We start from the raw sequence: 15,643 nt of genomic DNA, 5'->3' as shown, positions 1-15,643 counted from the left end.
AAATTCTAAAAAAAACAAAAAACACTTACCTTAAGTCGTTATTCTTGACCACGATATTCTTGCTGTCGATGTTTCTGGACCATGATATTAATGACTCCACATTTATGCAACTCAGTATTTTTTACACAATATTCTGTCTCTGCACCAACAAATGCAAATTGGATCTATTTGAGGCCCTTTATCAAGAGAAGAAAGAGAGAAACAAAGAGTTGGAAAATTATGTATATATTCTTACCATCCATGTCATTTTGTTAGAGATTCTGAAGAAACCCAAGAGTAGTAAACAGTTAAAAGACAAGCCCCATCATAGAAGGATGTGCTCTGATAGGTGCAGCCAACAAGTCAATTCCAGTTGTTCAGCAGATTGCCAATACACTTCACTCATCAGCTCCTCATCTTATCATCTCATGTACAATCATGTTGGGAAGATCTGAATTGAAGGGGATATATGTGATGATAGACTCCGAAGCCACTGGGAATTTCTGTGACATCAAATTTGAAAGAAAGTTTGGGATTTGTTTCTTCAAAAAAGAAGAACCAGAGTCTGCGTGAGCTGATGACGGTACGAACCTCTCATCTGGTTCCATTACTGATTATATGGAGGCGATTAAGCTCTTAGGTACTGACAGACATCAGAGTTTTTTTGTTTTTTTTACTTTATTTACAATTTTGACATAAAAAAACGGCCTTCTGGTACACATCCACAAGTTGAAGTTGAAAGGAAAGACATGATACAACATAAACAAAACCCACTTAGCCACGTATACTACTTTTGTCAACTCCATACACGACAATCCCCCTGTTGCACACAACAATTATACACCTTGTAGTTCATGATTGATTAATCGTAGGTTGGTGGAGAGACCTTCACCCCACTCCAATGGAAACTATCCCAGGCGGAGTATGGGTCGGGGAGGATTGTTCAATTTCAAACAAATAAGCTTTCAAGGGTCCCCAAATGTCCCTGGGCCTAGAAGTAGCTGGCAGTGTGGAGGAGAATAAATCACTATTAGTATTGCAGTGAATAGGACTATTTAGCCAAGCTTTGACAGTAGGGATACGCTTGCACCCTCAGGCTATAACTATTTTCCTTTTGGCTAATAGTAATGCTATTGATGTATATCGACAAAGCTGCTTAGGGATATCCTGAACGTACCACAGCAGGGTGACCTGCGGGGTAGGCCGGAGGTCCAGACCAGTCATCCGCCTCAGTGTCACAGAGATCGTCCTCAAATAATTGTCCACTTTCGCACAGTTCCAGGTCATGCGGGTAAAGTCTGCATAGTGTGTCCCACATTTGGGGCATGCATATGATCTCGAGTGGTCAATGGAATGGAGCTTACCTGGGGACATGTATGCCCTCCACAAAAACTTGAAATTAAGCAATTTTTGCCTGCTGTTCAGAGAGACTTCTTTAATCTGTGAACAACAAAAGGCCCATTGTGAGTCATCAATAGGGTGGCCCAAATCTCATTCCCAGTCAGCGCTAATTTTTGTGTCCCTGGCCGGTATCAATGACATAGAAGTTTTATATAGTTTTGAAACTAAGTGATCTCCCTGTGTGCTTGTAATGAGGTTCGTCAAAGGCAAATCTGATTCTGGTTTTAGTGGGAATTCAGGCAACAGTGCTCTTAAGTGCACAGCGCAGTCTTTTAAGTATGAATTTATCCATGAAGGACGCTTTGCGGAATCTAGAATCCTCTGCCAGGTGAAACATTTGTCTGCCCGGAAAAAGATCTCCACAGGTTACTAGTGAATATGCAGTGAGTGTCTTCTGAACTATCTTTTTTGCACTGATAGGTACCCACGGATTGTTTGTGAGTAGGATGGCCGATGAGTATAACTTATGCCCCCCGGTGACCGTAGCTAGTTTCCGCCAAGCCCAGTTTGTCATGGAGGCTGAAAAAGAAGCAGAGAAGCTGACCCCACAGAGAGTATATGATTGCAAGATCAAATTAGAACCTGGGGCCATTCTGTCTTGTAGTAGAATATATGCATTTACGGAAGCGGAAAATCTTTAAAGGAATACTTGGATCAATATCTGTCCAAAGGATTTATCCTCCCCTCTCAGTCTCCAGTTTCTTCACCCCTGTTTTTTATTCCTCTGAAGGATGGAAATATCAGAACATGTATTGATTATAGGGCTTCAAATCAAGTCACCCAGAAGAACCAGTATCCTTTGACATTAGTTTCAGAGCTACTAGATCAAGTAAAAGGAACAAGAATGTATACTAAGTTAGATCTTCAAGGAGCATATCAACTGGTAAGAATCTCTGAAGGTGATGAGTGGAAAATGGTCTTCAGCACGTGATTTACTTTATTTGAAAATCAGGTATTGCCTTATGGATTGTGCAATGTTCGAGCTGCGTTCCAACATTTTGTGAATGATGATATTTTGAGATAATTTTTGGTTCATTGTGCTGTAGTATATATAGATGACATTATGATCTTTTCAGCTAATTTGGGAGAATATGTCCTACATGTGAGCGCAGCCCTTGAGAAATTATTGGAAAACTACTTATATGTTAAGTTGGAAACATTTGCTTTTCATACAGATTGAGTTAAGTTTTTGGAAGGAGTATCAATTGATCTCACCAAGTTAAAAGCAATACAAGATTGGCCATCCCCAAGGAACATCAAAGAAATACAAAACTTCATTGATTTTGCAAATTTTTATAGATGTTTTGTCCCAAATTTCTCAGAAAAAGTCAACCCACTTACATGTCTGTTGAAAAAGGTGTAACATTTGTCTGTATTATCGAAACGGACATAGCCTCCAATTCCTTGAAGGAAGTATTTTCTACTGCACCTGTGTTATTACATCCAAACCCAGAAGAGCTGACTCATCTGACACGGCTGTTGAAGGAATTTTATCTCAAAGACATAAAAACACCAGATAACTGCATCCTGTGACTTACCGGTCCAGGAAACTAATGCCTTCACAAATTAATTATTCCATTGCTGATAAAGAGTTATTAGCAGAGAAACCTGCCTTTCAAAAGTGGAGGCATTATCTGCTAGGGGCAAAGCATGTGGTAACAGTTTTTACAGATCATCGGAATTTGCAGTTTTTGAAATCCGCTCAAACTCTTACGCCAAGACAATTATGGTAGTCGCTATTCCTTGCAGACTTTAATTTTGTATTGCCTTATAAGCTGGGAGTTACCAATGGTAAAGCTGACACCTTGTCTCATCTAAACTTTGGAGATAACAACATAATTCCTGAAATGAAGCCAATCATTCCCCAAGAAAGTACAGTGTGCACAATTCAGTACTCAGATATTGAAGCAGGAAAAAGAGATTCATTTTCAGAAAAAAAATGCTGAAATGGCTAATAGAAGGACCAGAAAGAAAAATCAAGAATGTTATGCCATATTTTCAAGGAACCTTATACTTACTAAATGAAAAATTGCAGAGATTAGCCTTACAGCATTGTCATGGCAGTTCTCTTGCAGGGCAGAAATGAATGAAAAAAGACTTTGGAATTGGTACAAAGAGAATTGTGGTGGCCAAATCTCAAAACTCAAATGAAACAATATGTTTCAACCTGTGAGCTATGCATTAAAGGAAAGGCTTCTAGGCAAGTGTGACAAGGACAGGTAATGCCACTGCACATTGCCCCCTATCCCTGGCACACAATCACTATGGATCTCATAATAGACCTCCCCTCAAGTCAGGATGTTTGTACAGTCTGGGTGGTGGTAGACACTTATTTAAAAATGAGTCACTTTGTCCCACTAAAATCCATTCCAAAAGCACTGCAGTTGGCACAACTATTTACACAACCTGCAGTGAGAGCACATGGTATTCCTAAATTGGTGATGTCAGACCGGGTGTCTCAATTCCTATCTCGTTTTTGGCAGTTCTTTTTGAAAAAACTGGGAGTAGAGTTTTGTTTTTCCCCCAGTTATCATCCAGAAACTGATGAACAAACTGAGAGGGTTTATCAAGAATCGGAACAATATTTACCTCTCTCTCTTAGATCATGGGGTAGACTGGTCAGAGTTAGTTTGAGCTGCACAATTCCCTTACAATAATGCCGAACACTCTTCTATTGGTTTTTCCCCCTTCTATTTAAAATATGGGAAACATCCCAGTATGTTGATAGGTAAAGAAGAAAGTGTGGTTCCAGCTGTTGAGACCTTTGTGAAAGAGTTGCAGGACACTTATCAGTGAGCAAAGACCAATTTAGCAGAGGCTACGGGTTCTTACAAGAAACTGGCATATAAGAAAAGAAGAGGTAATCCAGTTTATGTACAGGGAGAGAAAGTCAGGTTCTCTACCTGTCATTTCCACTTAAAAGGTAACAGAAAATTTTAACCTCGTTATGTGTGACCTTATTGGTGTAAAAAATTATAACTCCAGTAACTGTAAAAGTAAAACTCCCCTCTCGATTAAGAATACAACCAGTATTTCACATATCCCTTCTCAAGAGAAGTCCACCTGATTTGAGGAAAAGCATTTCTCCCGATCCAGTCCAAGTTCATTCAGAAGAAGAATTTTAGGTTAAAAAAAATGTGGATGCAAAAAAGGTTAGAGGCAAGATGTTTCACCTCATAGATTGAAAGGGTTTTGGACCAGAGGAGAGATCCTGGGAACCTCTTTCCAATTTAAATGCCCAAGACTGGTACCAGAATTTCATAAAACATACCCAAACAAACTAAAGATTGGTGGAGAAGGACCCTTGGAGGGAGGTACTGTCAGGTATGTGCAAGCGAGCATTACAACCAAAAGAGAGCAACCTCATTTGAAGGCAAAGATGAAAAGGATGTGCAAATACCCTCAGTGGACTTTTCACCGTTCACTTTCAAATTGTATATTGTTAATATTATTCGAACTACTGCTAGGCTCACGGAACTATAATTCCAAGATGGCGGCTTCAAAGAAGATTCCATTTGAAGTTGCAGGTCTAGACTTTTAACATGAAAAGCAGTGTTCAGCGTTAACACTGGTGCGCTAGGAACGCGACGCACACTTCAACTAATCTCTTGAGAGGAAAGCAGTGTTCCTGTGTTGGGCAGCCTTTGAGTGTAAAAGAAAACATGATTTTGGAAGTGCCTCTTTTGCGCACTTGCTCTTAACACTATCTGAGCTTGTGCATTTGAGGAGATTTTCATGAGCAGTGTTCTTAGGTACGAGAACATACAGTGAGTAGTGTTTCCTGAAGACAATTCAAAGAGCGTGTTTGCAGAGGTATCGTCACGTGAGTAGAGCTTTAAGTCTGGAGAAGACTTTCATCTGTTACTCATTCTGCAGTTTTTTTTTGCGAGAACTGTGTGAACTGTTTTTCAACAAATGAACTGAGTAGCCAGTCAAAAGGAAAAGGACAAAAGAACAACAAGAATTATTCAAATAAAGTTAAATAATAAGTTTGATTCGGCACAAGGGATTATTCATAAATGCAAGGAATTCACCAGACAATTCAACAACCCAAGATACAAAAGAAGGGAAGCTTAAATACATAAAACCTTGATCTACATTTTATCTAAGAAATAAAATACAGAGAGAGACTTCTACTGAATTCACTATAAGGAAAAAAATAAGTGAATTTACAGGAAGGCATCAAGTGCTTTATTCCAATCCCCTTCTCTTCCCAAATATATGACATAGGTGAAGGTCTTCATTTATCTAAATTTATCACATACAAAATAAGAGAGCAGCTATATCACTGTGAAAACAAGGTAAAATAAGAGTATAGATTTAAAATATAAGATAGAAGTAGGCCAGTGCTTTGATTGTTGTTTGCATATTTTATATTTGTGACAAGTGCAGTAAATTAAAATCCATTTGCTCCACAAAGAAGAGGATTAGGCGAGTTACCATTGAGGATTAGTGAAGAGATGTAAGGCACCTTCAGTGGTAGTCTCTTTTGTCTACCCATCCCTGTGGCCCTTGCTGGTGGTAGAAACAAGCCTTTTTGGGTTGTTGCTGGCAGTAGTGTGTGAGATTTGGGCACAGATATGCGATTTTTGGCAACTAGTGAAACTAACATTAACAAAGATATGGAAATCCTAGCAAACAGCAATGTGGTTCATTACTGTGAAAGTAGAACTTTCTGTACCCCAGGGATAACAATAATGCTGGTACTTAAGAAATCGGATTGTGCTGAAGAATACTTCAAGTATTAAAGGCCACAAGAGACACTAGTAACCCTAGTTGAGACCTGGGTGGGTACAATATCATACAACAATGTCTCAATGGGAGTCAATGGGGGACTACAATGTAGAAGGTAAATTAATTACTAACCCCGGGCAGAGCTGGCGTGGTGAGACTACGCGGAGGTCCACCGAGTTGGGGGGAAACTCTGTGGAACTCCGCTCCACCACCCTCCTCCACCCTCCTATATTAACAGTTAAAGATTAATTTAAAATTAAATAAAAACACCCTTACCTGTCCTGCGGCGTCCCCGGGCTGCCCTCCTCCCTCTCACCGTCTCTCTCCTACGTGGAGTACATCTTGACAGAACTGCGCATGCATGCTCGCGCATGCACATTTCTCGCAAGACGTCTTGCAAGAAATGCGCATGCATGCACATGCTCAGTTCTCTCAAGATGTAACCCACGTAGGAGAGAAACAGTAAGGAGGAGGAGGGCAGCCCGGAGATGCCGCAGAACAGGTAAGTGTGTTTTATTTAATTTTAAAATAGTTTATAACTGTATTTCGGGGGGGCGGACTGGCTAACTCTGCTCCGCTGCGGAGTCAGAGTTTTGCCCTTTACTCCGCATTCCCAGTGGAGCGCGGAGTGGGCAAATCTCTGCACACCCCGCTGGCGGAGTGGAGTATATGCCCAGGGTTATTAATTACACAGCAACACGTAGTCCCAATTTTTGGGTTAAATTATGTTATATTAACAAAAAGAGAAGCATAGATTCATACTTTACATGGATTGTGAAGCAGCATCAACCATGCTTATTTTAGTTGAATGCTAAGTGCAAGGTGAACACACTGTGCTTGTCAAAAAGTGTTTAAACAGCGCATGTGAAACATATAAAACAAAAACAGAGCTTTTAGGAACATTTGAAAAGAGTATTATGCATGAATATTTACTTTATAATACAACCAGTAGAAAATCATGACACAATCCCAATTAGGCTGATACGAGTCAATGGTGTTTCGACCTTCATGACTTGAGGTCATCATCAGGACAAGGGGACACAATAAAGGTGATTGTTGCCTGATGGGGAACAAGATGAGAGTTACGCCTAACAAGGAGTAAACTTAATTCAATGCAGATAAAAGTGATGTATTTGTTATAAGGTACCTGAATGAAGTACAAGCCACAAGGAAAGGAGGAGAAAAGAGCAAGGGCTACATTAGCCACCGCTAGCATAACTTAGATGAAACAGCCTCCTTTAGAACAAGTAAAAGTGTGGCCAATACACTCATGTGGAACAAGACCGCCAAAGCGTATATGCCTGGAGCTGGGCCCACCCAGTTGGTTACCAGGGAGGAGGGAGGGGGTCCACAAGCTGTCTTTCAAGATGTAAGCAAATTTGGACTGAAGAAGAGGTAGCTCAAAGGGCTGTAGGAGACAAATCACAATAACCTGGTCAGAATTTGGTGTGAGGAGGACTCAAGTAAATAAGGTTACATGGATGAGAACTCACGCATAGGTGAATATAGCTTAAGGGAGAAGCATGTCCGTGCTTGAAAGGTACGCAAAATGCGAAAAGTTAATTTCAGTCTACAAATGACATAATGAATCTGAAATTAATAATAAGCTGTAATGATTATGGGCGCACACGCTATTAAATTAAAGACAGCACTGCCCAAGGGTTTCTACTCACCCTGTGGAAATAGAGTAGCTGAGGAATGGAAGAAATGCAGAGTGATGACTGCACATCTTTTTAAATTGGAGCGCACTACAGTGAATGGAATTTTGTTTTTAAGAGTTATGATTGAATGCAGAAATTATTTGTGTCTCAAGCTGGAGGGGGCACACCATTGAGATGAAGTAGAATTGCAAAATATTGTAATTGCAATTGCATTTATGTAGCACTTACTACCCCGATGAGGCATTGAAGTGCCTTATGCCTTGCTCTAAAACTCAAGGTTAGTGGTTAGTACAGTGTTACTTGGTTGATTGTTGTTAGTTATTTATTGGTATTAGTCTTGTATGTTCAAGCAAACCATTACATGCAGTCATTCCAGTTTCTTTATGGTGGACTAAATTAAAAGGGGTAGTTGCAATCATTAGTGGGGGAGTATGTGAACTAATGCACATGGTTGGTTGAGATTAATGGAGGAGTCAGAAGAGATCAGGTATTGTTGGGTTGCGTACGTATGACTTAGAGGAAGCAGGAGAGATTGTGATCTTGTAAGTGAGTTATAGACATTTGCAGAAATACAATTATAGAGAATGCATATGTGCGATTATAGTAGGCTGTGCTCAGAAAGAGGTGGCATGCATAGGATAAAAGGAAAGAGTGGGACACTTGAAAGAGAAAAATAAACTAAAAAAACAAAATGAGAGGCGACAATCAGAAGTTTAAATTAAAAATTAGTAGTTCATGCCGAATTTAAAGCGTGTAGAAAATACATTTGAGACAACGTGCAGTTTCAGGATGAAACAATCTAGAAAGAAACAACATTATTTACTTTTTTTTAAAAGTTTTTTATTGGCATTTCTAATCATATAGAAAACATTCACATGGATAAATGCAAGATGTGACATCTAACAAATACAATATATATAATGTCCATCCGTTCGGGCAGTTGGTCTTACGTGGGATGTATTCCATGCAGTACAAAATTAAATTGTGAAGCAATCAGTGCAATCAATTGTTACAGGTACTACATGGTACATGTGTTACATGATGCGATCTGAACAATTCCACCCAGTCCCACATTTTAAATGTGCCCATGTCATTCCTACCTGCAGTCCCAGGGGCCCAATCCTGTTAGCAAGAAGTAGGTTGTCTGTTATCTAGCCGGATAAAAACCCAAAGTTCATATGCCATTGTAAAGGGAGAGCATTAAACTAGAACGCAAGGAAAAACATAAAACAGTCCTCATATGCACCGTCTCAAACAACATTACTTACTTGTGCAGATTGTGCTAAATTAGGTATTTTTGGGTGACAGTGGAATCAGAACCGTCTGTCCACTGCAAATCTACTGCTAGTCCACCAATCAAGCCAGGTCAGTTGACAGTGGTGAGGGGGTAGGGCAGCCAAGACGGGGGCGGTGGGGTTGGGGGTGATGGGGGGACTTGGGGGAGAGAAATGAAAATGAAAAATACTTACCTGCCGCTCCACTTCCGCTAATGCTGCCGGCTGCCTTGTTGCTGCTCTCGTCCGTCCCGGAAGTAAATGGGCCTCAAAGCACAGGCTCCCCATCCAATCCAGGCGCTGCTTTCAAGCATGAGCACAGTGCCAGGATTGGTCTGAAAGGGCTTGTTTGCAGCTCAGACACTGCCTGGGAGCCTGTACTTTTCTTTATCCCGGCTGTGCCACACAGTTGGGTTGGAGAAACATAATTGTGCATGCCTAGGGTGCCTGGCCAAACTGACATGCGCACTTATAAGTGCACACTGCTCCTCCTCCCTGCCATGCCCGGCCCACCTTACCCAATACTTATTGCGATGTCAGACAGCGATAAATAAAATGATAATAACGTTGTGTTATTATCATTTTATTTATCATCTGCTGGCTTTGGGCAGTGGGGTGATGCTTCTCTGCCATTACGGAGGATCCGCCCCTGTCAGTTGATCAGCTTAAATGTTTGAAAGTGAAAAATAATGCTGGACGCATATGTCTAGAAGTATCAGGAGCTTTAGGCTGCACTCAGAGGAAGCAGTAACTTCAAGATCATAGCAGTGTGAGAAACATACTTGGGAAATAATGTAAACATTGCATAAGAGTTCTTGCAAATGCTGGGGTGGGTGTCTTCTGGTGCTCACCCTAACGTTTGGCAAGTCCTTCACCAAGGATCAAGAGCTGTGCCTGATGCCTGTAACATGCTGAAAGGTACTGGGTTGGAAAGGGCATGGGTACATACATGTAATAGAGTCCGATGGTCAGGTCATTGAAATGTACCAAACAGTGTGATTACATTATAATAAGCTCTTATGAGAGAAATGCTGACTGACAATTGCACTAAGATACCTGGCCATGACACTACGGTCCTAATGCCAATTCAGACACATACAACAATAATAATAATACTGCTTCATGGATCCAATCAATCAAAGAAAATATCAGCTGATAAAATAGAAGTCGCTCCATAACCACGATGTAGAAAGCACTCTTTTGGATTTAGGGCAACAAATCATTCAAAGGTACCTCTGGGCTCATTTCCTTTAATACCATTAAGATTAAACTTCGGTTTAAAAAATGTTCTGACGTGATGGGCACAGCACAAACTGGAAGGTCAGTGCGACTTGAGAGTAGCATAGGAAGTGCCAAGGCTGGTAATGAAAGAGGGAGAATGGCTGGAAGAAAATCTACCTGTAGACAGCAATCCCATTTAATGACAGTGCCTACTAAAAGTGCGTCATTAAGTGCAACATATGACAACATTACAGTGTTAATGTGGAAAAAAGGTATTAGGTTGGACGTTGGCTTGTGGTTCAAGTATGTAAATATGTTTTTGTTTACTGCCTGAAACTGGAAGATGCTGCTCCTCTGTGTTATTTGATTGTTGATGGAAGCTACTTCATTCATCTCTTTTTTAAAATGGCAGAGCTCAGTCTATCAATGGCCTCCATGAGTAGCCCTGAGAGAGGGAAAAAAGAGGTGACTCTCCAAGCAACATTTTGAAAATGGTGAACTATGTGATCTGGATTTACCTTTGGTAGATGTAAGGTGGGAAATGTATTCAATAAAAACTCAAACCTCAAGATTAAAGAAAGAAACTCTTCACAGACCCATTGAAACTATGGTGATGGCGGGATCAGAAGCTCCTTCTCTCGGAGTTGACCCACCAGCCCCCTGCCGTACAGTGTAGAGTGCCATGGAGTCCTTTGCTCAGCGGTGGCTCCTCCTCTAAGGCAGAGGAGCATCGCCCCACTGACGTTAATAACGTTACGTTATTATCATTTTATTTTCAGTACGGAGCCCGGACCCTAGCCCGAGGGTTGGATAGGGCTTGGTTGTCCTCACAAGGAGAAGGGGTGGCTGATACATCATAAGTGCGCATGACGATTTGGCTAAACCGTCAAGCGCACTTACCATGTTCTCCACCCAGCTGTATTGCAAAACCTGGAGGAGAACATGCACAGGCTCTCACTCCCTGTCTGAGCGGCGAACCAGGGCGCTCAGACCAATTATGATACTGTAGTCATGCTGGTGACAGCAACGTTGTGATTGGCTAGTGGAGTCTGGGAGCCTGTGTGCTTTCTGCTTCCTAGAGACTACAGAACAGGACAGAGGAGAGGCGGCAGCTGGCCGGCAGAAGGAGTCGTAATCAAGCCCTCAGTATACTCATGTATCCCTTAAATGATTACATTACAAAAGTTAAATGCACATCAAGATGAGTCTTTTATATAACCAATTGCCAACACATGTTTAGCAGTGTCAACTCTACCACTCTTCAGGGCTATAAACTGAAATTTCTCACTACTTTGTTCAAGGATCTTTAATATGTACTCTCAAACCCTTTGTTACTGGATTTCTTTTCACAGGCTGCACATCTGTGTTATGGCATTCAGTGTCCTTTTAAAATATTATACACTTTAATTTGTATTTCCATGTTGCTATGTATTTTCTGTTCTCATTCATTTACTATTCTCAATGAATAGTGAACAGTAATTCACCAAGCCCCTGAGCTACCCAATACGTTATCAGTGATTTAACACATCTTGTCACCACAAGGCAGACAATCCACACCTCAAAAGTCCAAAGAGATTCTTGGTCTCAGAGTAGGTACTCGTGGTGCATTCTCGTATCTGCCTTCAGTCAAGGCAAAACTCTCCTGTTTCACTCAGTTTACATGTTCCATCTAGGAACTTTTGTAGATTGCATTTCACCTGCAGTAACATGTCGTAGGGAAGGCCAACATTTTTTTGTTGTCTCTTAATTATTTCCATTTGGCTAGACATGGGACCTCCAGGTTTGGTGTCTCAGGAATCACAATTTATTTATTTTATTTATTTATTATTTAGGATTTAAATAGTGCAGAAGCCACTCATTGAGTGCCCCCAGGATTTAGCATAGTCACCAGAGTAATCTTTATGCCATGATTAATAAAACTCTTTAAAATATAAGGTAAAAACATGAATACTAAAAATATCTCAGTGTATTATGTACTGGATGCAGGCTGGGATCAAAAGTATACTGGCGGCATCTAAATTTAGTAGAAATAAATAAATACCAAAACGGTGACGTAGAGAAGGGAACAGCATCTTGACGTCTTAGATCAGCGGAGTTAGGAACTGAATCAGTGTGTTAAGTACTGGATAAGGTGCAAATATCAAAGGTGCGCTAGCAGCATCTGAATTAAGTTGAAGTAAGTAAGTACAAAAACAAGGAGACGTCTTAGACCTCTGGAGCTTAGGTCACTTTAGAGCAGTTCATTATGAGCGGACCAAGTGTCTCAGATGAACTGATCGAGTTTCTCAGACGAACATAGCTGCCCGATCTTTAGATGTTACATCCTTTAGTCTCTGTTTCATATTGCTGAACACCAAGCTTACAGCCTTGTAGCAAGTTGAGGCACAGTGAGCAATAAAAAGTGGTTTCAACAGTCTGTGGCACGATGTAAGAAGTGCAGGGCAGCAAGAAAGCACAATAGTTTTTATAGTGGCAGAGTCTGCAGTTTTCAATTGCCTTGAGTGATCGCCATCTTGGGTAAAGATCTTTTTATGTAGTCCCATTAGCCTGGCAAAAGGATTTCTTTTAGGCAGTGTTTATGGAGTTCACATGTCAGATATGGTTGTATGCTGGAATACAACCACTCCACAGCTAGCAAAGCACTCGTATTTTGGAGCATATTCATGTCACTTTCCTCGGATAGCCCTCTAGATTGTTTTTTCATGGCGTGTTTGAGCATGGCATAGGAGAGCTGCGGGATGTTTAATATCTCTTGGTCAATTTGAAGGGTGTCAATAGCAAGTTGTCGGTGTGCTGACCAAGGATTCCCCCTTTGGTTGAATATGGACCGGAGGGCTGCTTTCATTGTGTTGGCCTGCACCTTGATTATTCTGTGGTAGTAATTTACAAATATCAACATGCTCACTCACATTTGTTTGTCTTTTCCCAGACTTTGAGCTTTTGCAAGTTCCCTGGGCCCCATTTGATCCTTCTGTTTAGATTATGTTTTTCCTCGCTCGTAGGGCATTAAAGGTGGTGACAAGTGGAAGGTAATCGCTCTCTGAATGTGACAGGATATCGCATGTAGCTGCACCATCCACTATCCTACTTTAGGTAATCATGTATTCCAAGGAGCTTATTCCTTTGAAGCATTTTTGGTAGTTAAGTTCTGGAAAGTTATTTTCAATTGTGTGCTAGACGGAGCTCCGACTATGTGCTTGAAAAAGGGTGGCTAACAAGTTGTCAGTTTTGTATCCTGATGCCAAGTTTGTCAGGTAAGAGTCCAGGGATTGATGGTTAAAATCACCACAGATGATGATTGCATGCTTTGTGCTTTCATACAGAATGGATTCGAGAGAATTGCGGAACTTGATTAACCTTGCCAGGCATCCTGTCCCAAAGCAGTTAAAATATATATTGACAACCAAGATCTTCACCTTCTGGCCATTTATTTGCAGGCCTTCCAGGGATGCCAGTCGGTGCCAGATTGTGTTCCTAGGCCCTTGGAAATGGAATCTGGTCAATCTGAGAACAAAATCCATGCATTGACTCTCAGCACTGTTTTTTTGACGCAGCACCACTGTGCTGTTGAGAAACCGCTGTGCCGGCGAAGAATCAACGCAGCGCCTCCTGTGCAGCCGAAAGATCACTGCAGCCCAAGTCCCAAGCACTGTATACCGACGTCCATGGTGCACGCTCCAACACTGCCACAGGCCCTGCTGTGCAGCTGAAGTAATCGACACATCGCCTGCTTTGCGGCTGTGAAATCGACGGAGCACCTGTTCAGCCGCATCGACACAGCGTGTCTGAATTTTTGATGCATCATCCCTGGGTGCCAAATTCTTCACCGACGTCGCACAGCAGTAACAACCGAAGCCGCATGTTTAGAGATCAACGCATCAACTCCCCTCATAGTAAGGAACTGATGCATCACCTCCCCTGACAGCCAGAAACCAACGCATCACCTCCCCTGCGCTGCAGTAATGAACTGCTGCATCACCTCCCCTGGTAGTAGGGAACCGACGCATCACATCCACTGGGAGTAAGGAACCTGCGCATCGTTTTGCTTTTCCGGCACCTCAAATCCCCTTTGCCTGTTTTTGTCTTTGATTTTGGTGCATCTCAGGTACTTTTTCCCAAAAGTGACGCTTCCACAACTTCCTAGGGACTGAACTATTGTTAACATTTTAAAAGTGATATCTTTACTTGTGAATGTTGGATTTTTGTTATTTTGGTCTTGTTTTATTCAGATAAATATTGGTTATTATTCTACATTGACGTAGTGTCCTTTTGTAGTGTTTTCTCTTTTTTAATGTGTGTGTATGCACAAATACTTTACACATTGCCTCTGAGATAACCTGACTGCTCGTGCCAAAGGGTTATCTAGCTGTGTGACTCCCTTACCCTGACTAGAGTGAGGGCCCCTACATGGACAGGGTGTAAAAACTGCCAGAGACCCCATTTCTAACACATATAATAACATCCTCCATGTTACAATGCCAAAGATCCATCAGGCCGCTCTTCTTTATTCTATTGCGATAGCTCTGTCGCCGAGCGGCCAAAAACAAATAAAATCTTGCATGCTGAACTTAGCCCTAGTGCTGAATGTTCCAGGTGTTCTGCTAGAGTGCCTATGAAGCGGTATTGTAAGCAAAACTGAGTTTGAAGAATGTTAGCCCATATGTGCACACAAATGAATGTGTTTCAACTGTCACCATGTTTAGAGAGAGAAGGCAACTTAAGAACATAAGCATGTAAAAATGTCATTTCTTCACTGGGCCTAATACCTCCATGAAACAGTTTTGACCATGTTAGTTTTAGGTAGTGTGCGGCACTGTGGAATAGTTTACAGTAAAACACACAGAAAGTGCTGCAAAAGTGAATAGGGTCAGCCGGGGAATTTTTACCCCATTGGATTGGGAGTGGCCAGGAGGTTCCACTACCCTCGGGCTGCTTTATGCATTCATATGGCCCCTCCAGTAGCCTCTTTAGAACACTGCTGGACCTGTGGAAGACAGAAGAAAGGGCAGCACTTTCTGTTGTGAACTGTGAAGAGAACCCTGAGGGCTGGACCTGTTCCCATGTGTACCAGGACTTAGGAGTAGACTCCAGGGGTCAGTTGGGTGACCTCCTAATAAGTTACAGGAACACAAACCTGCAAGACCTCCACTTTCCACTTCTAAATGCTTTACACATTTTCCTAACTAAGTCTGTCTGCTGTGTGCCTTAGCTTCCAGGGGTTGAGCTCCGGCTTAAATGACTGAAACCTTTACTGAACCCAAGGAGACTAGAGCCATTATTACTTGTGATGGACTGCCATTCACCCCACTAATAATCCACTTTCTGACAATCAGATCATATCTATTTCCATTCCTAGTCCTCAAATAACATCTC

Source organism: Triturus cristatus, chromosome 7 (assembly GCF_964204655.1).
Source record: "Triturus cristatus chromosome 7, aTriCri1.1, whole genome shotgun sequence".
Lineage (NCBI taxonomy): Eukaryota > Metazoa > Chordata > Amphibia > Caudata > Salamandridae > Triturus > Triturus cristatus.
The sequence above is the reverse complement of the archived record's forward strand: the minus strand, read 5'-3'. Positions refer to the sequence as shown.